Source organism: Liolophura sinensis, chromosome 13, assembly GCF_032854445.1.
Source record: "Liolophura sinensis isolate JHLJ2023 chromosome 13, CUHK_Ljap_v2, whole genome shotgun sequence".
In the NCBI taxonomy this organism is placed as follows: domain Eukaryota; kingdom Metazoa; phylum Mollusca; class Polyplacophora; order Chitonida; family Chitonidae; genus Liolophura; species Liolophura sinensis.
The window spans coordinates 22,308,805-22,334,516 of NC_088307.1; the positions used below are offsets into that span (position 1 = coordinate 22,308,805).

Here is a 25,712-nt window from a genome sequence, read left to right on the forward strand (position 1 = left end):
TGTCTGTCATACAGAGTTGCGGTCACTAAGAACTCTTCTCGATACAGATATTTTTGGTTGTTCATCCACTTCCAACTGAATCTAAACAACAAACAACCACGTGGTAATCTCCCTAAGACCTTTGGTAATTGTCACCAGTAACTCTTGTAAGAATGGGATTAGTGAAAGAGCAAAGACGAGGAATTAAATCCATTTTTTGCAGAGAATGAAAGACAGCTTTTTCATTACGGCAAAAATGTGTCCAAAAAGAAATGAGTCTTTCCTTTACAAATGTTTCGATTGTTTCGTGAGATTAGGCATTCTTCCAAAACCAAAATAATATTGTACATGTGGAAGGAAATGAAAGTCTAAGCTCCAAGCAGTAAATTGCCAATCTTGCAACAATCTGGTTCGGAATTACGCCTCGAGACTGTGGGCTCTTAGTGCCACAACATAAGAGTCTTAAAACTAAAGTTGGCCACTTTGATGCATATTTATTGGCGAAAACTTTGTGTGTTGGGTGGGTGGGGGGGGGGGGGGGGGGGTACATGCTTAATCCGGAACCAACGAATATACTTTACTCTTCTTATTTTAAATACTTTGTGATGCAGTCTTAAACTTAAATGCAATACATCACTTTAATAATGTTAAATCCAATATTTTGTTAGTTGTAGGGGAAGGAAAAGTATTCACAATGTTACATTAGCTTTTTACTATAGACCTGTAATTCAACATTTTCAAAATGCCAAGAAAATACGGTAATATTAAACGTCTTAGCTGCTTAATACAATTAGGTCTTGCTTCACACGGTATTCCTTTGGGACCTAATGTTAAACGTTGTTTTGGAAGTGGATCTTGCGATTATCGACGTGGAAGGTCCTTTACGGACTACGAATGAGCTACGAATGTCGGACATGACGCTCACATTCCTTGTTTAACATCATTATTACCCGGTGTAACGTTTAGAGGTATTACATTTAGAGTCTAATGTTTCAGTATTTAATGTGTTGTATCATTTCACCACTTAAAATATTTAGATTTTCACATTTGTGTTTTAAAAGTAAAGCCATTCAAGCCAGAGTTGAACCAGCCAAAATTGGTCTCGAGCCTATGGCCTCTTTAACAAGGGCGTGACGAGGTCAACGTGAAGAGACCAACACCTGAAGCGGCTAAGCCAACCAGGGTTCCAAGATCCCTACACAGAGCTAGTTCACTCCTCCACTTCTAATAATGCTGAACACCTAGGCCAAATAATGCTATCGTTCTCCGAAAGATGGAATGGAATAAAATTCAGGTACAATAAACGCACGTGGTCTGTGCTGTTAACAAATCTTCGCGTAAACAAATTATATTATCGTTAAAAATTACAGTAACAGATTCCACGAAAAGGCTAAGCTCTTGTTTGTTAATGATACTTAACACAGCATACTGAGTAATTCCAGTGACGCCTAATAAATTGCAATTAACACCAAAGCATTTTTTTTTACCCAATTCTGCTTACGCCATGACATGATGCCAGATTTCACCGGTAGCGTGTGACCATTTGCCAACTACACACTACCCTCGCTGTTCTAGTTTTACTCTCTTTGCTGTAGTCTTTTGTATTACCATTGCAATGTTACCTTAATGTTGCATGTTGGTTAACTAGACCCTTTTTCTACTGGAAATGAGGTTTGCTGGTGGTCAGTGGCGTCATGTATTGGCTAAGCCAATCCATGCTACGCTGGTCGCTTCAAATAAATGTAATTATGTTAAGGATTCCCCATTCAATACGTTTATTCCAGAATTCCCTCATTTTGGAACCCATATAAAGCCCGCTTTTCATAGCCGTGTCCATTTATTCATAACCCAGAGCTAGGGGCTATTTTGGGTTTAACCGACTCTCTGAGAAGGTTGTTGCAAATGTTTGTATTTTTGACCTTCACAGAATTTTGTCGTATAGGAAAGAAAGGTGTAAACGAACTACTCCATTCCACAAACTTAAAGTGCTTGTGGTTTTAACTCACTGGTTTGGGGTTTACCTTGTTCTCATGAATATTTCATTTGAAGAAGTTTTCCAGATTTGTAATGGGGCCGAATCATGCAAAGAGAAACAGTCAAGAGTTATCATTGGTGTGGGAAAGACGCAAGGAATGCTCTAGGCCACTGAGTGAAATCAGCATTCAAATCACGTACCATGCTAGAATGTAACTTGTTGATAACAAAATGTGTACCTTGCTTTCTGTTTAGGCCATTCTGCCATAGTTCCAACAGCGTTGTAAGCTTTTGTTTTTTGAAAGATTAAATGAACATTATCCATTTTCCAAAAATTCCACTGTCGTATCTGCTCTGGTCTTATTCGCTATGCTGTGGTCTTTTTATGTCGATTCCGGGCAGGGGTTGACACGAAACACTACACCATAAAGATTAAAATGCTCAAATAGTAGCAACTTTCACGTCCAATAAAACTAAGAATGGCAACTCATCAGGAAATCCACTTCTGTACCTAGCGAAAAACTCAGTCTGTGTATACACGCGTTGAATATGGCTATTGTATTCGGTTTTTGGTCTAGCTTCAATTCAATTAATCCACCAGTATCATATATCATTTCATTTAAGAACATATATTTCATCTGGAAGGTAATTATGAATTATGAGTTTAATACCACAGGTTCTGAGCCAATCGTGAAGCGAGTTCAACCCCGGCATTGGACAAAGATTTTCCCGATATTCCTGTTATCATTTTTTATTGGGATCTTGGTGACAATAAGCGGTCAACCGCTGACAAGGTCGTTTGGTAAGTCTCAGTGCAATATGGTCGTACATGTGGAAAAGTTACATCGGAACTCTCCAAATATAGGTGGTTTATCCCAGGCACTCCGGTTTCCTCCAGTCATAAAGATGACCGCCAGCGTAGAAGTACAAAGTTCTTGAGTGTAACGCGTACGCGTGTAGTTACGAGTGTGATAGTTGACAAATGGAGACTCGTAACCGGTGAAATCCGACCTCTTTTACCTCAGTTATGGTTATATTTTAACTGTCCATGCAAATGCTTAAATGCACGTCACCTATACTTAGGTAAAAAAACACAGGCACAAAAAGGAATGGAGTGATGCTTCTTACATCTTATTTGGCGTCACTGTTCTAGAATTATTCAAATGTGCATATGTACATTGACGAAAAAAATCAACTTACGAAATTTGAAAAGTGAAACAATCGTTTCTGGCTCTCAACCCGATGTGAGGTGCTATAAATACCTCTTATAAACTGGATATAGACATGAGCTTGGCAGCCAAGTAAATCTATGGCGTAACCGGTATTGGTGGACCATTAGAACTGCCGAATCAAGGGGATTGTTCGGTTGTTGATGTTAATCTTATCACAATGCCTCACTATACCAACACAAACCAAAAACTAAATCATCAGCTTTTTACCTTATAGTCACGAGAATCCTTTTGTGTGCTTGTAACTCTTCACACTAGCCGGCAACGGGACTATTGTCCGCAGGATATAGCTTTCCCGCCTACATGGAATTATCTATGTCTTCTTGCAGAATAGGACACGCGTATTCCAGTAATTAGCTGTCCAAGGGATCCCTTCCACTGTATATATACAGTGAGTGGACAAAATGCCGAGAGAAAACCACCCATGCAAATTACAAATTTATATGGATCGGTATCATGCGAAAGATAAATGATCAAACGTTTACGATTCATTGGCTTTACAAAGGCATGCTTCACATTTTGTATACATCTTCCACTGCAATTCATGAACTGTCATAGTAAAGAGTGGGTATAGTATTAAACAACTCGTCAGTGGGAAGATCTGCCGCAGGGCTCTGCCTGCTTTCCTTCCAACAATAATGCTCGTCGCCGTGGTACCAGGAAAATATTATAGATGTATGCGTTAAAAAAGACATTCGTATACCAGCTGTCTGGACAAAGGGCGTTCTAGGTCAGTACGAGTAGTGGGTAAAATAAAATAAATAAATATTAAACGACAATCAAATAAATAAGCATCTACTAGAATGTTTATCAGTCGTCCTTTAATTACAGGTTTTAAAGTAAGCACTGTGCTGTAAAGACAGATACAACTAATCATGATGCACTATTATGCATATCATGTAGCGTAGTGTGTAACTACTTTGATGATATGAGCATTTCAATATAATTAAGACGTACAGCATAGAGAGAAAAACCAGAGCAGCAACGACAGTGTGATAGCTGGAAAATGGTCACACCTAACCCGTGAAATACGGCCTCTTGTCAGTTTACCTCATTTAGGATTATATATTCTAATTGTTCACGTAAATGCATAAGTAGTAGCAAACAACTATGGCTTAAGCAGAATTAGGTTAAAAAAGCTCAAGTTCAGTTATTTAGATCCCCTGTCACACACATAACTAGATTTGAACAAATGGCAAACACTATTACCCTGTAAATATTCGTTTTCGTTTAGAGTTGTTTGGTGTAAAAAATATTATCAAGGATAAAAAAGATAATAAAAATTTCTGATACCGTGATGTAGAAATTGCTGTTCTGAGTATACACCAAAAGTTAGCCTGAATCTTTCACCAGGCTGTGACGAAGATACTGGTAAGCAGCACTATAAAATACGCAGGATTTAAATCCAAATTTAGGTGAAATCGTATCTTGCCTTTCTGATTATAAAATCACGCCAGGTTAGACTTTCCAAGCGTGTACTGTAGTCAGGGACAAAACGCCATCTGTAATTGACACCCTCGTTCAATAAATCCACATATTGGTATATTTGGTATTTTAGATCAGAACCACGCTGTCAGCCTGGGGGCAAAGTCTTGGGATGTCTGCGCTCAATATTCGTCCAGGTATTGTTGAGGGTAATCGACGTCAGGTGGTGGAGATATCTAAGTGGACGGTCTAAACAGATACTATCTCTTCGTAAGATGCCCGACGTTTAACGTTGTTTTCGATGTTATGCTGTTGGAGATCAGATTGCCAACAATGGCGTTTTTGTATGCCAGTACATTCATACACTATCTAATACCAATGAGACAGAGGGCAAACGTCACGTCTTCCATTCGAGTATTTCTTCTTGAGCTTAAAGGGTCCGTGGCAGGGAATTAGCCAAACACATCAAACACATGTGAGCAGGTGATGTACAAAGGCAGCAAGACATAATGTTATAAGGTCAGTGTTATCTGATCATGCATAACCAGTGAAAAAAAGCAAACGTACAGTTTATAGCCTCCGTATGTCGATTGTTCTGCGGTAACGATACCTCGAGCAAATAGAGCTTCAACAAAGCGCCATAGAAAATAAATAACAATGCCTTTCGTGGATTGAGCATCTTTTCGGTTTGAGCCTGAAACCAAGTCACAAGGTCATATATTTGTGGTTGACGCAAGTTATATAAAACTACAAAAGAACAGTATCGTCGCCAGGTATTTTGGGGATTGTCATTTCAAGACTCAAAACTAACTTTTAATTATCTGTTAAAGTCTTTATTGTTGTCTTCACATAAAACACATGCCGTATTTCTTTGGCGAGGATAAATGAATCCATTTTCCATGAACTACAGCCTCTAGTTTATAGAATCCGATACTGTAGCAAAAGGTGGACATTTCAAATGGTAATGGTTTATTGAAATTTAACACGTGAAAAACTGTCAAATTGTCGCATTGAGCTAGAAATGACTACAGCATGAAAAAGAGGTTATAGCAGCTCCAAAAGTGTGATCGTTGGCATATGGTCACATGTAACAAGTGAAATAAGGTCGGATATGAACATAATTCAGTTAGGGTTTTATTTTAAGTGTTCATGTAAATGTTTAACAGTAACAACTTATACAACCCCGATGAATTCATCAGAGTTGAAATACAAATGACAAAGCTGTTGATTGCAATTTATTAAAGGTCACTCGTCTAGAATTACTTGAACTGCAGTGTTGCCATTTCCTAAAATGCCTTGCTTGATACAACGCTCGAATACAACGTGACTGCTGGCTGAGTTTAAAAACAAGTTAAAACACGTGCAGGAAAACTTTAAATATGTCTGAATACGGTCTCTTGCTTTAGATACAATTTATGCGAAACTATAGAATGTACTAAAATAACTATTAGTTCGTCACATGTCTTTCTTTATTACAAACCGTGGTATCGCAAGAAATTGCGGATATCAAGTAGAGGTGGATGATGGATTTGGAGAAGGAATGGCAATAGCAGCAGTCAGTGATGGTAATTTTCATCCAGGGGTTAAATCCAATAGTGTAACCTGAATTCATACACCAATATGAACTCTTAAGAGGCAGAAGTCCGCGGTATGACATCCGGCATACTGACGTCACCGACAGCCAACAGAAAACAACACTAAGCGTGTTTACGAAAAAGAAAAGGAACCTTCGGAAATAGGAGTCAAAATAACATCTGATTATTCCAAGTGCTCAAGAATTTTTCCGTATGATAAAGCGCATCGAAAGGAAATGACACGCTGAAAATTTGAAGCTAATTCATTCCAGGAGTTTTTCAAAGTGATATTGGATATCGTTCGGTGGTAATACAAATGTTACAAGTTTTCTGTAGAACGCAAGAAAAAAAACTGTGGTCTTTCCAGCATAACAAATTTAATAGCAATATTTACCTCAACTGAGGCTTTATTTTAACGAGTTCGTCTAAATGTTTAAACAGTAACGTCTTACCCCTAGCCCCATAAATGAAGCAGAATCAGGTTAAAATATGTTGTGGTGTTAACTGCAATTTATTATGACTCACTAATTTAGAATTGTGTAAGTTAGAGGTAACAGAGTGTATGTATGGCGAGGCATTGGAGATTGTGTATGACTTGGGAATTGGAGTCTGTGTATGCCCGAGACATTGGAGTGTGTGTTTGACTTAGGCAATGGAGTGTGTGCATGGCTGAGGCATTGGAGTGTGTGTATGGCTGAGGCATTGGAGTGTGTGTTTGACTTAGGTATTGGAGTGTGTGTATGGCTGAGGCATTGGAGTATGTGCATTGCTGAGACATTGGAGTGTGTGTATGGCTGAGGCATCGGAATGTGTTTATGGCTGAGGCATTAAAGTGTGTGTACGGCTGAGATATTGGAGTGTGTGTTTGACTTAGGTATTGGAGTGTGTGTATGGCTGAGGCATTGGAGTATGTGCATTGCTGAGACATTGGAGTGTGTTTATGGCTGAGGCATTGGAGTGTGTGTATGGCTGAGGCATTGGAGTGTGTGTTTGACTTAGGTATTGGAGTGTGTGTATGGCTGAGGCATTGGAGTATGTGCATTGCTGAGACATTGGAGTGTGTGTATGGCTGAGGCATCGGAATGTGTTTATGGCTGAGGCATCGGAGTGTGTGTATGGCTGAGGCATCAGAGTATGTGCATGGCTGAGGCATTGGAGTGTGTTTATGGCTGAGGCATTAAAGTGTGTGTACAGCTGAGATATTGGAGTGTGTGTTTCCCTGAGGCATTGGAGTGTGTGCATGGCTTAGGCGTTGGAGTGTGTGTATGGCTGCGGCATCGGTGTGTGTTTTTGGCCGAGGCATTAAAGTGTGTGTACGGCTGAGATATTGGAGTGTGTGTTTCCCTGAGGCATTGGAGTGTGTGCATGGCTGAGGCATCGGAGTGTGTGCATGGCTGAGGCATTGGAGTGTGTGTATGGCTGAGGCATCGGAATGTGTTTATGGCTGAGGCATCGGAGTGTGTGTATGGCTGAGGCATTGGAGTGTGTGTATGGCTGAGGCATTGGAGTGTGTTTATGGCTGAGGCATTAAAGTGTGTGTACGGCTGAGATATTGGAGTGTGTGTTTCCCTGAGGCATTGGAGTGTGTGCATGGCTTAGGCGTTGGAGTGTGTGTATGGCTGAGGCATCGGTGTGTGTTTATGGCCGAGGCATTGGATTGTGTGTATGGCCGAGACATTGGAGTGTGAGCATGGCCGAGGGATTGGAGTGTGTGCATGGCCGAGGCATTGGAGTGTGTGTATGGCCGAGCTATGGGAGTGCACTGGGATATAACGGCGCCGTAGGAATGGCGGCGTGGAGATCGGACAATACAACACACTTCGTAAGACTGGGGCTGCATTGAAGAAACGTACTGATTCAAAGATATGGAGAGTAAAAACTAAAGAAGCGATCATGATATTTGTCAAGTGGTCACACAGAGAGGTAGTCTCTCTAAACCAGACCGTCCTAACCTACCGTTACCTTAACGGTTTTCCGTCTGTCGAAATACCTGTCATATTCGTATACAAGTGGATGTACTCAGTGTTAGCCAATGAACGCTCCGTACGAGAAAAAAGCCTTCGCAGAAATTTTCATTGGTTGAAGTGGGGGTGTGTCTTCATTAATATTCATCATCAAGCAAGAACTGGCAAAAGTAAGATGTTGACCGAAAACCACGAATGCGAGAAAATTAGCAGAGAAGCCGAGCCCTTGTGTGTCAAGAAGGGTTATAAGTAATTATATTTAAGGAAATAAAACTTCCTCTAACGTACAATCACAGGTTGTAGTACTGGAGCAGAACTGGTTGAAACATTTTCTTTCTCCGCCGTGAAGGCAATAGCTCCAAATTTCTTCTTAATGCGGGGAGATGATCTTCCGACGGCCATTCGTGCCACTCTCTGTTTGTTCGTTTCCCATTGCTCTTCAATATCCTTGCAAATATCCCTCCTCTCTCGTTTGCAGGTTTCCCATTGCTCTTTAATATCCTTACAAATATCCCCCATCTCTCCTTTGCAGGTTTTCTCTTTCCGTGTAGCCTTTACTAATTTATTTAATCTCACAGAACATGACATGCAGACATAGCTCTCTCCTTGTAACACAACAACGTCAGGGAAGACGAAATGGAAAGCGGCCAGGACCGCCTTAGAAGTCTTTACTTTCCGTCATCAAATCACGCCTTTAAGCTGTCACAAGACGATTATTCACTGTGGATACTAGCTGTCTAAACAAATTCTACAGTAAACTTTGAAATCCACATTATCTTTCCTTTGCTTTGGCGTGGCCATCGAATCGCATGATTGTCGTATATAGAGCTATAGGTATCTGCACATGACAACTGTCATTTACTGTTATCGCCGAAAGATAATAGAGTCGTTTCCATTGGTCGGCCAGGATTATGTTAAATAGCAATGTTTACGTCACCGAACGCGAGATGTGCAGGCTTTTCAGCAGAGGTTAAGTAGACTTACGGCTACGGTCTTCTGCATAAGGAGAGTAACACAGATGACGAAATCCGGTCTCTTGTCAATTTACGTCAGTTAGGTTTTTTTCATGTAAAAGCTCAACAAGATGGAACTTAGTAGGCATCAAGAAGCACTACAGCACTATGTGTCTAAAAACAATCGCTTAACGTGTAGTACTGGGTACTGACTTGCTTAGTAAATGGTGAATTCTACAATAACACAAAAGTTTAAGAGTCCATCCAGACAAAAACCTGGAGTGCCCATCGTTGTAAGGACGCACCAATGTCACGTGTTATGTGAGCCGTTGTATAATGGCAAATGGGATCACATCACGGGTTCCTAATACCAGCCCCCCTACCAACCCACTACATTCCTCATTCTTTCTATCCACCCCAACCCCCTACCTACACCCCAACCGGTGAATTTATTACAGCTGATTCGAGTACATCCCAATATAAAAATATGATATGATATCTACTGCTTTTCTTCGGCTCAAGTGAAACAGGCAATATGTGTGAGCGCTCCCGTATTCAGTGCAGTTATATGATTACAGCCTTATAGATCCTTATTAATTTGCAACCCTATAAATATATTACATCCTCGGGTGCGGGTGGGGGCATGGGGGTGGAGGGGGGGGGGGGGCTTAGGGAAGGTGTACAATAAACCGGAAAGAAAACTAAATGAATATGACCCAGGGTCATATCGCTGTGAGTTCAAATCCAGCTCATGGTGGCTTCCTCTCCGGTCGTACTTGGGAAGGTCAGTCAGCAACCTGCGGATGGTCGTGGGTTTCCCCCAGTCTCGGCCAGGTTTCCTTCTACCATTATGCTGGTCGCTGTCGTATAAGTGAAATATTCTTGAGTACAGCCTAATACCCCAATCAAATAAATAAATAAATAAATAAATAATAAATGAATAATTACGAAAATTCCATCATCTTTGTCGGCTACGTAAAGCAAAATGTGGAATTTACTTTTTCTAAACGCGCCAAACGCTTTTAAAACATAGGATTCTACGGTGGTTTGCTGGGACCCAGAGAGTTTCAGTCAGGCTTAAAATAGCTCATCCACCTTCATTAGCTCTATATGTCTATGCTTTCTGACTGATGAAAATAGCAGTCTATGTTCGTTATGTGGCAATAACAGGATATGATATCACTGATATGATCAAAACAGGCCACCGTAGAATCCAAAGTTTCAAAAGCATTTTGAGTCAAAAAATAAATTTCAGAAAATAAAAAGAAATCGAAGAAATTTCTTCCACATTGTTTAATGGTCCTTCACCAGACATGTACTTCATGTCGCAGTGTTTTCTTTCCATTTAAGAGAGGTTCTGGTATCCCTAATGAGAAAATCTTTGTTAGGTTTTATACTTACATCTGTTATCGTGTATGGCGTCAGTATTACTTTAAACGCCACTTGCTTGAAATGATTTGGACAAGTTCACTTGCATTTAAAATGTTTCCTTCGGTTAAGTCTGCACGGATATACAGTTATACAGACGTTGTTCGCTCGTTTTATGCTCTATTGGTCGTTGTCAAACATAAATAGGATCAAAATCAAGGAGACGTTTAAGTCTTAAAGAAAGCTAAGGAAAAACGTTAATCTAGCCACGTCCTAACAACCACCCAGTACTGTGATAGTAGAAAACATATTTCCAAAAAAATCAATGATTAAAAAAAAATTTGTAATTTCCGATTCAAATTAAAATTTGGGCTGGTTTCACGATGTTAGCCTTAGTTTCACGAACTCGATAAGAGGGTTGAAAATAGAACAAGTCCGTTTCATAAGCCGCGCTGAAGCGATGCGATTTGTCTATTGATCTGTCGAAATCGACAAGTTGAATGAAATTAAAACAAGCCGGCATTCAGACCATGCGATTTAGCGAAACTTACAATCTACACGAAAACTATTTTCGTACTCAGTATACTTTCTTAGTTTTTTGGTGGTTTGTGTTATACCTCATTTTGGGAATTGGCTTTGCAATTATTGACTTGGAACTTCCTTATTGGTTGGCGGCTGGTATGCGAATCTCTGTTTCTACACATAGATTCATGGCGATGTCCGTGGCGATATTAGCAAAGAATAAGGTCTATACTTAAACAGAAACAGTTTTTCGTAAACGATAATAAATAACGGTGATTTAATAAGCAGAGGTAACCAGGTGTGTATGTATGTTATGAATCCATGGGGTTTAACTTACTTAACAATGTACTTAACAATGCTTCAGTCATATGATGACGAGGAGTCACTAGGTGTTTGAACATATACTGTGTCCTCTTGTGTCAGGACGAGTCCATGCGCCAAAGTGCTGCCGCCACTGAAGAATTATACCAGACATGACACCCCACCCAGTCGTATTATACTGACACCATGTCAGCCAGCCATGTTTCCGTCCTCTAACCTCTCATCGCTTAGCGTCAAGCGAAGCAGCAACAAGTACCATTTTAAAAGTTTTTGATATTACCCGACGTCTGCCAACTTCAAGGCGGACGCTCTAACCGCTAGGCCACCGAAGCGGTTAAATGATGATAACCGGGTGACGATTTATGTTTGGTCGCATGTGGTCTCATGTGGAAGAGAACGCCATATAACAGATAGAAGTATGTAGGAAAGGCTTCAAAAGATACATTAAAAATGGAACAAAACAGATATGTTTGGGAGAACATAGAGATAAAGGTAAATGTTTAGAAAGGTACAGAAAACTGGAAAGACGAGAAAAAGCTGCAGCTTTAGACAGATGGGGTTGTTTTTCTGTATGAAATGTGAACATACGTACACAGTGTTTCTAACGGTGACATGCGTATACATAACTTGATGCATGCAAGCTTGACCATTAGAGAAGAAAACAGAAAAGATATGAATGTCATTAATGAGCGAGAAACAGTGCGTCGAGCTGCTAAAAGCCTTTGCCCGAAAATAGTTTTCACTGAAAAACGTGTTTATGAAAATTCAAATAGCACAGTAGGCAAAGAATGGCATATATGAACAAATAAAAACACCAAACGGTGGCGAAAAAAGTAACGTTTGCGACAAATGTTGGCGTTTAAGTCTGTTTAACAATGAAAAAGGCTGTGACGTACAAACTAGAAGTTTCCGGATAGGTACGATCAAGAACACAAGAAAAGGCGAACTGTCGTATGGTGTATAATGCGATGAAACAGTTTAGGAAAACGGGTATACATTTATATATGTAATGAGTAAGAACGGCTATGTAAAAACGAATTATCCGCAAAACGTTTAAGGAACAAAAGTTTGCCATGTAGCAAAAGCTAATATGTCTTTACTTAGGGCCCTGATGGTGATGACTGACACCTTAATTCAATTGCCTTAAGATTGATATTGGTCCGTAAATTCTTTCTACAGCAATACACGTCAAACGCATTACATTTCATGGAGATGTCTAAACACCTCAGTCAAATTGGGCAACTAGAGAAGTCTTTCGATATGTAGTGTGCTTGCAAGTTCGTAGACGTCATGTAGGAGAGATACGATAACAAATTCCTTCGAGAGAATGAATTATGTATCAATTATCAAAACCAGAGGGAGAACAAAATGCAATTACTTGACATCAAAGAAAAATCGTAAAAGCCAATGATGGTCACGGGAGGGTCATAGGCGCTATGCCTGCAGCAAAGGGACACGGGACGTCTTCCCGCTGGCGAGGGTTATTCTAAACACCCGTCCTCGACTGTTTAGCGTAAAAAATAGAATACAACGAGAATCGACGCCAAGTCAAGGGAAGAATTCCGCTTGCCTATTAACAAAGAGCATTCAACTTCACGTTCTCCAGGGACATTCCACACCTGTACGTGTGTCTTCCAATAATAAATAATTTAAATATTCCAATCCGCATTCGTATCTCTTTCTTTTGTAAATATTTCAGATTACCCAACGACGTTAAATGTTCCCGCGAGTAACACATGCGGAGATGCCGACGCGCTTTCAAATTTAAAGCGTTTTTGAAGTGCACCTTCAGAACAGCTGCCAGATAGTGACAATATTAACATCAGGGGCTTCTTAAAGAAAAGCACTGGAAAGAAGTCTAATGTATCGGCTAATAGTGGAGAAATTCTAGCTTCCCGGTCAATGGTTAAACTAAGGACTTACCTTTCATGTGGTGCCGCTCTCGTCCGCTAAGCCTATGCGCTTACTACACACTGTGGGGTGCGCAGTCCAGTCGGTTATAAACATCGGCTAACACTGCGCTCGCTACACCCAGAGAACCGTGGGCTGGTCACGTGACATCAGTAGAACGCGTAATATCCAGCTCCGGTCGCCTTGCACCTACCTCTCGTTTTTGTCTTCGGGCCGTATAATGGCGGATGCAGGTATAGCTGCCAACGTAACGCAAAGTGGGCGGGGAGGGGGTTGATGGGTGGATCTTTTACATGACGAGCGACTCGACTAAACTACATCCAATTATTTCACTGTTGGGTTTATTTCTACAAATGTCAGAGCTGCTTAATCCAGATATGCCTTGACGGATTAGTGGAGAGGAAGGGAGCAAAACAGCTTGCATATTAGGGAGTACAACCAACGTTCTGGGAAACGAAATTGCTTGCTCAAATCGCGCTGATCTGTATATGAAAGATTAGAGCATAGAGAGTAGGTCCAGAGCAGTGACAAAGGTGTGACTAGATAGCAAAGTGTCACGTCCAAGCGATGAAATCAGGCCTCTTACCAATTTACATGAATAGGGTGTTTATCCCTAACTGTCCGGTGTATGAGTGTATTTAAACGCCCTTGAATTTGATAGCTATAACTGTTATTAACGCCGTTCTGCGGGGGCACATATTTCTATAGTCCTTCGATAAATATTTCCTCTCTTGCCAGCCCGGTCATAAGAAAAACAAAAAAACATTAGCTTAAGAGAATATGTTGCCAGTGCTACGTTTGCAAACAGAGAATGACTTTTTGATTCAGCCTCAATAGGAATCGTCTTGTGGTTGTACTGATCACATCTGTCGATGTATTTCGACTTATATCTGATGACAATGATCCGATAATATCTCTACGGCTGGCTGGTCAAATGTGTTTTTTGTCATCGCTGCTCTGACTTTGCTCTCCCAGTCTTTTGTATTAAAGGTCTTTTTATTGTACGTTAAATGTGACGAAAACACAGCGTTTTGAGTAATTCTAGACCAGTGGCGTCCAATGAATTGCAATAAACACCACTGCATTTTTTTTACCAACGCAATAGTGCTAGACGGGAAGTGCAAGATGCTACTATGTATGCATTTACATGAGCAGTCAGAATAAAACCCTGAGGTTACGTTTGGCCATTTGTCAGCTATCACACTGTCGTCGCTGCTCTGGTTTTTCTCTCTATGCAGTACGTCCTTAATTACATTGTCAGGCGTAGCTATTAATACTGCATTGAACTGAATTCACGTTTATAACTGCAAGCAAAATACATGCTTCTCGTATTGTGCATTGAAATTCAATATGATGCAAATGAATAAGAAATACAAATTTGTACACAAAAACAACAAAATCAGAAATGGAGAATGGTGTCGGTTTAAGGCAAAACAAATGCCACTGTAGATCACAATTAAGTTGATACCAGACTTCAAGGATGCATGAAACATCGTTATTTTCTCTTAACACATAGTATATGATGTGTTGTAAAACATAAAACTACTGCAAAATTGGCTACTGCCTTCTTGGGGCGAAAAAATTGCATAAAACTATAGTTTGCGTAAAGGCCCAGCGGTCAGTCCGTAAGAAGGCTACTTGAAGGACAAATCATCAGTGATAGCTGTCAAACAACTTTGTTCGGGAGAGAGAATTTGGGGCGCTAAGCAGGCCCGGCGTACCCGATATGTTCATCGATGACATTATTTCCGAACATTTCCGACCATTGAAGGAAAACATGCATAAAACAAAGGAGTCATTAAGAATTATAAAATATTTGTGAAAAATGGAAATTGCTTTGGCATATCTTTCTTCATTTTCCTTAATTCATAATCTTTGTTTCATAGTACCTTTTCATCTATCCTCCATTCTTTTTTTAGACCAGAACTATGTACTAAAACGAACCGTCTGGGGCCGGTTTAACCAATAGAGTGCGCTCTTACAGAGCGCCATAAAACTTAAAGGATTAGTGTCCAGATTGGTTATTTATTGGTTATGAATTAGCTACCCCTGTTTATATTGTTAAATGATGTGTAAAAAAATATTGGGATAAAGTACAGTAATCTGAGTAATATGGCATTAAAATCACCAGATAATGAGGCTGGGTTTATGCCTTTTTAAGTGTCCAACTTTACGAGCAGCCAGAGCTTCGCCATTTGGTTCAGTGTTAAAGAGCCACACAAATGACAACAAGCATATCGAAATTTCCCATGAAATGATTTGCTGTTCTGCATTCGGTTGGAAAAAAAATTGGTCGTGGAGGAACTCTGGAGTTGGTTTTTTCCAAGTTTCCTGACGATTTGGCCCTCAGGAAAGCGTAGATTTCCAGGCACAAGATGGAAGGGTTTTTTACCCCACCAAACACAGCCAAATCTTTGCCGGACTGTCAGGAGTTTTGATAAGAAATCCCAGCTAAATTTTTATAGCAGGGAGGGAAAAGTAAGCTTTAAATATAGCGGAAGTTTATTCGTCATTAGTCGTGATCAATCTTCGGCCAGACGGTAAAGTGAAAGAAAAGTAGATACAACCACATGATGGCTTCCAATGAATGTCGCTTTGATACACCCTTTCCGATTGGCTGTGTCTCTCCTGTGGACCAATGAGTAAACTTCTAACAGATGGTTTAACTGTGTACAACAACGCAATGGCAGTTTGACAGCTGCGGCAAGGCGAGCGTTTTCTGACGGGCTGCACAGAACGATTAAAACGGAAAACAATCCAAAACTAATCGCTTTGCTTGACTGTGTTAATTAAGAATGGATGACTGGTGTTGAAATACTGGATGTTGATTAAAATTACTCTGAAAGGCGCTAAAACAAGTGAAAGTAAACAGTAAAGCAAAGATGTATCAAGGATTATCATGCAGATGCAGTTGTTCTCTAATGGACGAGAACAATGGACGACAACAGACTTAGAACACCAATCCAAAAACTTGACCAAAGAATCCTTGCCTCACACAAGATGGACCTCGATACTGCAGTCGTGCACTGGAAGGTCTCGATTGTACACAAACAGGAGTCCTCCTTCAGAAATACAGGTGTTCATTTATTCCCCCGGAAGTAGTGCAAGGGTAGAATATAAATAGGCTGTAGGAATTAATGAAAACGTGCAATGAAAAACTTATTATAAGGAATGTTCTCCTCCTAAATCAAAAAGTGCTACGTCTGACAGATTTAACATCAAGATCAAAACGTCCACACACCATTATGTTTCAGAGAGAGTTAGATGAATCATTTTACTTTGTTTTTCGGATGAGAAGAGAAATCTTCTTTATCCAGACAGCTTGACCATACAACGAATCAATGATGGCCAACACCTAGGGTTCCGTAATTAAAGCCACCATGCAATTAAGACATCAAATTAAGGAGCAAGATGTTGATTAAACACCCATGGCACCCGCTGACAGATAAATGAGAGTGTGAGTGTCCATCTGAAAGAATGAAAAGCCGTGTAGTTTCCTTTAGTGTTTTGGGGTCAGAGTTGTTTGGGAAGTATCAGTGTAATGGCTCGGGTGGGCGCGGCTTACTTGCCTTCGGTGAGTCGTCTCAGTGAAGCAGCACTAGATAAAAGAGCGGTGAAAATCCGTCCAGCAACAAGGAGGAACATGACACGTAGTCTAAGAACTCTTCATATGACTGAAATTTGTTAATTACGACCTTAAACCCCCCAAGCAATCACTTACTCACGTACAACATAGAGAGGAGAATTTGATGTTCCCCGTTGTACTATAGGACGCCAAAGAGATCTACTAGTCGCCATTCCGGGGGTTTCACGTCTTGGTAGACATCGGGTTATTCTCGGAGGAAACCTCCACAAAGAACAACACAGTCACGTACAGTATATGGAAAAGTCTCTTTATGGATGACTAAACCAGATATTAGAGATAGCTGAAAGATTCGGATTGCAACAACTCTGTAGTCATGACAATAAAATGGCTGGTAAGGACTGGCTTTGAGGGTTTCTCTCTCGTCATCGAGATGTAAGCATAAGAGAACCCCAAGGAACTAATCCGCCCAGGGCAGTTGGGTTCAACAGACCTAAAGTTCAGCTGTTTTTTGTGTATAAAGGCTTTCTTCAAACTGAAAAATTCACACCCGCTCGTGACTAGAAAATGACGAGACGGGCATCACAAGCGCAACCTATGCACGTGAGCATGGCATACATCTGTTAACACTTCCACCCCACAGCACTCACAAGATGCAGCCTCTGGACAGAACCTACTTTAAATCCTTGGAGACAGCATACAATGCAGCAGCTGACTCGTGGATGATTGCCAACCTCGGAAAACAAACTTGGTTTTTCGAAATGGCTGTTATGTTTGGCAAGGTTACCTTAAGTCAGCAACTACCGAAAAGGCTGTAGGTGGTGGGAGGGGGGTGGGGGGTGGGGGGTGGAGGGTGCATGCATGTTGCGGAATATGGCCTTTTTCCAGATATGGAGTTGACCGGGGCTGCAGTAACAGATGATCCTGAACCCCAGAAAGAGACAACAGCGGATAGACAGAATGCATCCATTCCACAAGTACCAGAGATTGCCCGTCCAGCTGAAGAACGGCAAAATAATATGACCATCAGCGAACAAGAAACTTCTAGTTTTGCGACGAAAGCGGCCCAGTTACCCCTACCAGGTGTAGCGAGCTCCATCACTCAAGGTGTATCTGGTAATCAAACTCTATCACAGCATATTTGTATTGAGTGGGTAACGGCAAGCCTATGGTATAAAGCGTCCAGGGAGTCTTATATCATAAACTATAACTGGGCCACTGCAACTGTTTCAATCAATCCCTCTATAGAATAAATTGTTTAATGCGGGTTGGTTTTTTTAATCGCTCAGACTGCTTTTGTTTAATTCAGGCTGCTCAACAACAATGCAACACCTTATTCGAAGCTTGTCGTCGCCACCAAAGCTGCAATACTGGAAGAGAGGGAATCATCCAAAGATTCAAAGGGTAAAAGTGGTAAGAAGGCTGCCATGAAGAGCCCAGGAAAAAAGGATTGTAGTAAGAAAAACCCAAGGGTAAAGGTACCGTGAAGAAGAGAAAGACAAAAATGCTGATGAAGAAAGTACCCATGAAGAGGAAAAATGGCCTGGCCTAATTTGTTGGGGGTCTAACTCAAATTCAAAATCAAGGGAAATTTGGGTACAGTGTGTAACATGTCTGAAATGGGCACATGAAGAATGTACAAACGGTGAAAAGGTGTTGGTGCGCCCAAACTACGAATCTGACCAGGATCTATTGATTAAAACGGGGATACTTGCTTTCATTCGATCCAACTTTGTGACAAGTTCTTTTTCGAATATTTAAGTTCTCTTTTCTTGTTATGTGTTGCCAAGAACCCTGTAAGTCGGAAATAACCTACTTCAATAGGCCTAATGTGTTTCAAACTGTCTGATATGAACTAAACATATGACCTCGTGTGAATAAAAAAGGTTGGCATTATTATATATTACAAGAGTCTGGTGTGCGTTTGAAAAATGTTTGCTCGTGTGGCTGAGGGTGGGGTGGGGGACGCCCATCTTGAGCATGTTGCCCCAGCTTGAAGCGTAACGCCCTTTTGGAGTTAATAATGTTGACGTTCCTGTAGTCTGTAAAAATAGGTAATTATCTACATGCGAATGGGTACGTGTGGGATACGCCCTGGGATATAACTGTGTGGAACGGTTTCTAATTTAGCCGTTGTGGATGTACAACTTTGGGTTTAGGGTGTTCGCTTTACCCCAACCCTAACCAAGCTGCAATATACTGAACGTCACTGGTCTAGAATAAAGGCCAAAACAGAGATGACAGTGTGATAGCTGGCAGATGTTCAGAAATCCGGCCTTTTGCCTGGACCATTTAGGGTTTTATTCCAACTCTTCATGTAATGCTTAAATTAAACAGTACCAAATCGCACGACCCCTATAGCACATCACACACAGAAACGAGAAAGTAAGTCAAAACAAAGCAACGACAGCGAGATGTGAGCTGTCATCTGGCCATGGGCTCTTTGATAAATACAGGCGAGCAGCTGTGTGCGTCTAATCCGGGGAATGCTCTCCGTTATATATCATCCTCGGACGTAAAGAGAAACATTTATCTGTCACTTAGTAAGCATTAGAAGCAGTAGTTCAAGAAAAAATAGAACAAAGGTAAAGAAAAAGGACAGATTTACGAAACTCTCGACCTATTATCTGTTCTCCGTGAAGAGATATATCACAGATGGTTATGACATTTGCTTACATTTTCTTCTCGGTTTTATCCGCAGACTGCAGATGTACAAGGTAACTTAAACCATCTGTATGCTGTAGAACAGCAAAAAAAACCTCTCTCAACTTTTGCCTCTCACCATTGAACTGTTACCACCATAGTTGACCGCAATGCTGACAAGACAATACCTTTATTCGCCCAGACCACCTCCAGTGGTACATGAAGTATAACATAAAGCAATTTGATGGCGAAAAGGCCATAAATAATATTTATTTATAGATTTGATTGATGTTCAACGCCGTTTTCAACAATATTTCACCTATACGACGGCGACCAGAAACGTACGACCAGGGAGGAAGCCAGCATATGTTAGACTTGATCTCATAGTGACCGCATTGGTCAGAGGCCCCATAAATAATACATACGTCAAACAGTTTTTCCGGACATTTAACATTTGTATGATGAATACATTTATTTATTTATTTACTCATTTGATTGGTGTTTTACGCCGTACTCAAGAATATTTCACTTATACGACGGCGGCCAGCATTATGGTGGGAGAAAACAGGGCACAGCCCAAGGGAAACCCGCGACCATCCGCAGGTTGCTGGAAGACCTTCTGACGTACGGCCGTGATGAATTTACATACTTGCTTTAATCTTTATGGACAGCAACTTGTAAATGAACATGTCGTCTAATTTATATACCTTTGGGCATATTTTGAGATACATATATCTTTCTAGTCATGGAAGGGCCACCCTGGCCGGGGAAGTTAGCACGCCGGCGCGGCGAAATGACCCAGGGACCTCTCATCAATGCGGTCGTTGCGTGTTGAATTCCAGCTCATACTGGTTTCCTCTCCGGCTCTGCGTTAGAAGGTCTCCCAGCAATCTGCAGATGGTTGAGGGTTTTCCCCGGGTCTGCCAAGTTCCCTCCCAACATATTGCTGGCCGACGTCACATAAGTGAAATATTCTTGAGCACGACGGAAACAGCAATGGAATAAAGAAATAAATTCTAGCCATTGAGAATTTGGGGCAAAACAAGCAAATTGTGGTGTTTATCATCGATTTCGTTGAGATCACACTGCGAATGAAATCTCTCTTCTAGCCACTCCTGTCAACTGGCCAGACTGAACTGGCAAGCTTTGCCCACAGGTCCTAAATTTGCACCAATAATATCTATTGCTTGCTGAAGTTCAAAAGCATTCTTATACAATAATATGTATAGTTCGAGCATTTAATCATGTCCATTTCAAAGGACTGGATGAACTGATTTTTGAGGTTATAGGCTTAATGGGTTTACTAACATTTTTCGGAGGCGAAACCCATGACTGATCAATACGCAGAAATGCATTATACCTGTGCTTTCCAAAATATACAGCATATTCTTGGCCCTCTTAATTAGATAATAGCCAGATTTTGCGGCTTACTCGCAACGGGGCGTTAAATTGATGAATTTTCCCACACATGAGGCATTTAACATTAGGGTAGTGGGAAATGGCTCAGCTGTCAAGTGCGTGATTTACCACACGAGATGCGAGTTCAAATCCCTGACTTGGTAGATTCCACCTTTTGTCATTGTTCTAGGAACTTTGATGACAATAAACGATCAAAAGCCGACACAGAGTCCTGTACGCAGTACAATGTTTAATGTCTGTGCCTCACATTTCGGAAAAATTCTCAGTAACCTGTTGAAGGTTGATGTTTAAGTTCCTAGCGCTCAGCTTGTTTCCATCTATAAATCTGACCGTCATTGTATTATTGAAAGCGTTTTAAGTATGACGTTAAAAAAATCAAAGAAAAAAAAATATACAAATATATATACCTACACAAAAAATCATATCACGAACGTCTGGGCAAACAAGCGACAGACATTTTAATATCCACTGTCCCAGAGCACCACCTACGCCAAATCGAAATACTGCGTGTCCGAGAGCACCACCTACACCAAATCGAAGCACTGCGTGTAAATGAAGTAGTATTATTAGCATGGTACACAAGTGAACACACGCTTGGTTTGAGTACGTTGCGGTGTGTATGATATGTTCTGTGTGTGATCATTTACTAAATCAGGTATTTAATGATTTAATTTGAACCCTCTCTACAGAAAATCAATGGGATGCGCTGATGTACTAACTAAATAATTATCGTCAAAATGTAGAGTGCATGACGCGAAGTTGTCTGGGTAAAACAGAGATGGTTTTGTCCAAGAATAGCACACTTTTTCAAACAGATACGTGTGTAAAAGTGGATGATATGTTAGAAATGAATCACTGTGGTCAAACGTGGCAAAGTTTGTCAGTTACTCGCCCAGGATCAGTGGCTTACCCTGAGTACTCCGATTTTCTCCATTTATAAAAATGACCGTTATTCTGTATGTACGTATGCATATATGTATGTATGTACGTACGTATGTATGTATGTGTGTATGTACGTATGCATATATGTATGTATGTATGTATGTATGTATGTATGTATGTATGTATGTACGTATGTACGTACGTATGTATGTATGTATGTATGTATGTATGTATGTATGTATGTATGTATGTATGTATGTATGCATATATGTATGTATGTACGTACGTACGTATGCATGTATGTACGTATGCATATATGTTTGTATGTATGTATGTATGTATGTATGTATGTATGTATGTATGTATGTATGTATGTATGTATGTATGTATGTATGTATGTATGTACGTACGTATGTACGTACGTATGTACGTACGTACGTACGTATGTATGTATGTAAGTATGTATGTAAGTATGCATATATGTATGTATGTACATACGCATGTATGTATGTACGTATGCATATATGTTTGTATGTATGTATGTATGTATGTATGTATGTATGTATGTATGTATGTATGTATGTATGTACGTACGTACGTACGTATGTATGTATGTATGTATGTATGTATGTATGTATGTATGTATGTATGTATGTATGTATGTATGTATGTATGTATGTATGTACGTACGTACGTATGCATATATGTATGTATGTACGTACGTACGTATGTATGTATGTATGTACGTATGCATATATGTTTGTATGTATGTATGTATGTATGTATTATGTACGTATGCATATATGTTTGTATGTATGTATGTATGTATGTATGTATGTATGTATGTATGTATGTATGTATGTATGTATGTATGTATGTATGTGTGTATGTATGTATGTATGTATGTATGTATGTATGTATGTGTGTGTGTATGTGTGTACGTATGGATGTGTGTATGCATGTATGTGTGTGTGTGTGTGTGTGTGTGTGTCTGTAAAAATGACCACCAAAGACTTTAAAAAATACCTTAAAGCAAGGAATCGTGATTAATTGGCACCGATTCAGTATAATGTGACTTGGTGGAGTGGCGTCTTCGGTATGATACTTCAGTGGCGGCAGCACTGGCGACATGGACACGCTCTGCATCAAGAAGACACAGAATATATACACACACCTAATATCTCCTCGTGGTCATATAAATGAAAAATTAGTATGACGTCAAACGTCAAGCATGCATTCATCCATCCATCTATCCATCCACCCAAACATACTGTATGGCCCGCCCCAGCTTGATCCGGGGTCTTTCCACTTCAAGGCGGAAATCAAAAGCGAAAATATAAAACGCCGAAATGAATACATTATTAATAATATTTGACAATGCGTGGACTCCATATACCAATACATGAAACTGCACTTTCCAATCAGCATCCACCATCTTTACATCCTTGCACCATGACTTAAGCAGAACTAGGTTTAAAAAATGCAGGGGTTATAGGACGTCACTGATTTAGAATTACTCAGAATGCTGTGTCATCACATTTATCTTACAGTCAGATTAATGCAAGGGAAAGAAGATTATGCTTAGTTCATCAACAGAATCCTGGTTTAAGCAGGAATACAACACAAAAGGCTATTTTTCACCGGTTACAAATGACCTTTGGCCAGCTTTCACACTGTCGTCACTGCTCTAGTTTTACTGTGCTGGACATCTAAAATTATATTCTCCGTAAGGGTGATCTATATAGCATATATGTATCTATATAATTGCGACAAATCATCCTTGGAACTATCGGTATCTACGTGCACCGTGGCCTTTGTGTCAGAAATGCCATTAAAATACTAGTGGCCTTTGAGTGCAATCAACCTCAATATAACTATGCTGGGCTGAAATCGCCATACCAACTCAATAAATAAATAAATGGAAGAACCATTATGGTTGAGGGATAAGCATGCGATATACTCAATTAATAACGGACTTCATATTCACACACATTCTGTTGAGGTTTGGTATATAGATGCCATATATAATGCTAATGTCCGAATGAATGAATGATTATGGCTTAACGCCACATCGGCATATTTCAGCCATATCGTAGGGAGAACATGGTGAAAACACGAGGCAGTTGAGGTTTTCGATATGGTAGTGGGAACATCAAAAACGAAACAAAAATGCTTAAAATCAGATAAGAAAAACCAAAACAGTTTAAAAATAGTATATCTAGAAGTCTATATGTATATAACTTTTTATCTATAAATATTTATGTCAATTAAGATTTATATTTTATGATATAAGCCAATGGCCCTCGAATACTTTATGACAACACCCTAATGTTCGATATTTTGTATCATTGCTTATACTACTATTTGCACGCCTGAAGATCTATAGTATGTGTTTGGGGTTTGCCAGGATGAATATAATAGAATAATGTCTAATGTAACTTACTGAAAACTTGAAGTCCATGTTAAATTTTCAAGGCTTTTTTAAATATATTCATCCATTTTAAATATATTTATATGATTGATTCTTAACTCAAGAATTTGCATCAAATTTAGATAAACCTGTTGTTATTAGTCTTTATTATAAGAGTATGCAACCTAATTGTTAAAATGGCTCACGTGCCACAATTTAAGATAAAAAGGGGGTTAATTCAGTATGTGTTGTTCAATCACTTGGGATGACCTTTCTAAATTCTACCATTTTCCATTAATTTTTAAAGCGATAGCTAAGGTCTTGGTTATATTTCTGGTTTTATTGTCTATGTGGACCTCCTCAGGAGCAGGATACCTGACACTGGAATGGGCCCACACGCTTCGCTGACTGATTCCACAGACTGAAGTCATTGCCGGGCCTCGCTTTGTCGTGCTTGCTACATAACACTGGGAATATGGTGGTTCCATTGTCATTCATTGACACTCGAGAAAGCGATATCAGGCATGAGCCATTACTGCTCTGCGACCGCCTGCTATGGAACCCGATACGACCACTCCAACCGGAAGTGATGGAGCGCTATCAGTGGCGCGTGGTCCGTGAATGGATTATCATTGTCACTGCCGGTGTGACGCGTCCGTACAGTTACAGATTATACGAGACAGGATAACAATTCTATCTGTGCGAGGATACGTAAAATAACTGTCGCTGTATGAATGACGCTGAAATACAGTAGGACTGCTTACCGATGACTGACTACTCTGACATACTATAAAGACTACAGCATGGCGATATAGATATGCAACAGAGACGGAGAGTGGGTAATCGTAACCAGAAGAAGTTTCGCCTAATTCGGCTTAAGCTTACATACTGCTTGTGGGGGGGGGGGGGGGGGGGGGGGGGGCGTGGTAGGTCTGCCAGCAACCTGCGGATGGTCGTGGGTTTCCCCCGATTGATCACATTGATCACACATTTGTCGCTGCTCTAAAATCGTTTCGGTGGCCTAATGGTTAGAGCATCCACGTCGAAGTCAGGAGACATGGGATCAAACCGGGGTCGAGTCATACCAAAGAGTTTCAAAATGGTACTTTTGCTGCCTTACTTGGCGCTGAGTGCTGAAAGGCTAGAGCAAGGAAACAGGACTGGTTGGCCCGGTGTGAGTATAATGTGACTGGGTGGGGTGTTATGTCTGCATGGTGTCTGCGGCATGATACTTCTGTGGCGGCAGCACTTTGGTGGCATGGACTCGTCCTGCTACAAGGGGACACAGTATATTTACACCCGCCTAATGACTCCTCCCCATCGTACGACAGAAAAATTGTTAAGTACGGCGTTAAACCCCAAGCATTCATTCAAATACGCGCTGCTCTGGTCTTACTCCCTATGCTGATCATACAGTATTACTTAGTATGTGGGCTGGATACCATGTATATTTTGTGCAATTTCTGGAAATATGGCCTTAGGGTTTGTTTATAGAGCCTTGTCACTTACACACGTGTCTGTCTAGGTGACGTATAAGCGTACATGTTTTTAACAT

The 25,712-nt window shown here is 40.4% G+C and overlaps 1 long non-coding RNA gene across 1 annotated transcript in view; it reads right to left on the reverse strand.

Annotated features, from left to right (window-relative positions):
* Positions 1 to 13,418, reverse strand: part of LOC135480732 (uncharacterized) — a 51,560-nt gene extending 38,142 nt beyond the window's left edge. Inside the window, exon 1 of the long non-coding RNA XR_010445957.1 lies at positions 13,233 to 13,418. This is a non-coding gene — a long non-coding RNA (uncharacterized LOC135480732). The remainder of the gene's footprint in view (positions 1 to 13,232) is intronic.
* Between the last annotated feature and the right edge of the window lie 12,294 nt (positions 13,419 to 25,712).